Genomic DNA, 2,073 nt, shown 5'->3' on the forward strand with positions numbered 1-2,073 from the left:
GGAGGGAGCCAGTCACAAGCTAGGACTCGAGAACATGAGCAAAACCACCTTCCTTGAAGGAAGCGAGAGTCTCCCAGTACAGCAGGTGGATATGGGGAGGCGTTCTCGTGGTGAAGTCGGCAGGTGTGGGGTGGAAGGGAACAGAACACTGCCTACTTGCTTTTAGAGGAGAGCACTGTACTAGGAGTACCCAGATCATGAGGGTTGGGAAAGTTGAATAAAAATGCAAGGTGTGTGGCAAACATTAATAGGCACACAAGTCACTTGGGGATGCTGTTAAATTCCAGATTGTGATCCTGGAAGGGCAGGAGGGCCTGACACTCTGCATTGACACAGAATCCCAGGTGCCTTCTGTGCTGCTGCCTGGACACACTAGGGAACACTGAGCAGAGAGAGGGGAGCCTGAAGGAAGAGTATGGAGATGACAGGTGTCCAGCCTGGGCAACTTGCAGTCAGCTATTGTACAGAGAACCACCCATATTTGAGATTGGAAACTTGAGTTGAGTTTGACACAGTGATGAGCACGGGGACAGCAGTGATGAGCAGGGAACCACATTCCTCTGAGGACACTGTTATGACTAACCATGAATCTTTGGAGCATGGTAAAGTTATGCATGCCAGACAGCAAATAATTAATTAAAAGAAACAAGAACATAGAGCAAAGTCAAACTGGAAGACAAACACTCACAGCCACAATTTCAAATAAAAAATGCAACCAAAATGAAGTGGTGAGGGAAAAACGGACATATAGGTATCTTTGGAAAACGTCCTCTTGACTTGTAGTGTAAGGTTGAAGACATAAATGTACAAGGTAAAAAATATTATACTCTCTTTAGTAATTTTATTTGTGATACAGGTACATGCAGTTCTGGTATCATTCATATGTACTAGAGGTAAAAAAAAAAAATGTAAATGCTTGATATTTTAGATATCACAGCCAAGTTTCTCACTTGTCAGAGAAAGTTCATTTAAGGGCTACCCAAATTATTGAATTGAAATATCTGGTATCACTCTGAACTCATGATCTGTAAATGTTCACATGAATATAGATACAGACATACATATACAATTAGGTCTGTAGGTGAGCTATTACACATATGTCTATGCATTTCCACTGGCAAGCACCTACGACCATGCAAACCCCGGATGTGAGGCCCACACAGACTCTAGTGCCCAGGATTGAATAGGTTCCACAATTTAAATCAAAAACAAGAATCATTTGAGAAATGGCTGAGTGTGGGGATGGTGCAGATAACATAGAGATAAGCCAGCAATGTCTTCAGTACAGAAAATACCTGGAAATGCTCACAACCAAGAGTATTGCCGTAGAAGACAAGATAGAAACCACCATAAATCAACCATCAAAAGCCAAGGCTGAAATAATTTGTGCAGCAAAATATATCTTCACAGTATTAGCTTGCAATTCTTAGATTAAAATATCCATAGGTCTATCTTAATATAAGTAAATAATTCATGAAACAAATAATCACATGAGAAAGATTAATAGCGTTGCTTTAGAGAAGAATTCCAAGTACTAAAAGTGGAAGGAATGAGGGAAATTGATCAATGTTTTAGTAATATGCGCCCCAAGCAAGATCCATGATGGATGCTAACCTTAGTTGGTAAAACTTATTCAGAAGCAGAATATTTTCATGGTCACAAAGTACCTCCACAAGATGTTTTCTGATTCCACAGGGGTACATAGCAGTTGATAAGCCTGGCAGACATGATTTTAATAAAGGATCATGGTTAACAGTACCGTAAATGAAACACATTATCTCTGAAATATGATATTAAGTTTTGAAATCATACACAGAGCAGGGAATTGCTTAACCTGTGAGGTACTTTGCAAAACACATTGTATAACCTCATCAAATACTGGGAAAAACTCAGGCAAACTGCATTTGAGGCACATTCCATAAAATAACTGACCAATATTCTTCCAAAGGGTCAAGATCACAGAAGAAAAATGAACAACAGAACTCGATGAGCTCCAAACCCCATTAAAGTGTTTTCATGAATAACATTGAAATACAACCTCAGGGGACCTGGGATCCAGCCAGAGTGAGGAAA

Source organism: Chinchilla lanigera, unplaced genomic scaffold, assembly GCF_000276665.1.
Source record: "Chinchilla lanigera isolate Chin_1 unplaced genomic scaffold, ChiLan1.0 scaffold00010, whole genome shotgun sequence".
Taxonomy (NCBI): Eukaryota; Metazoa; Chordata; class Mammalia; order Rodentia; family Chinchillidae; genus Chinchilla; species Chinchilla lanigera.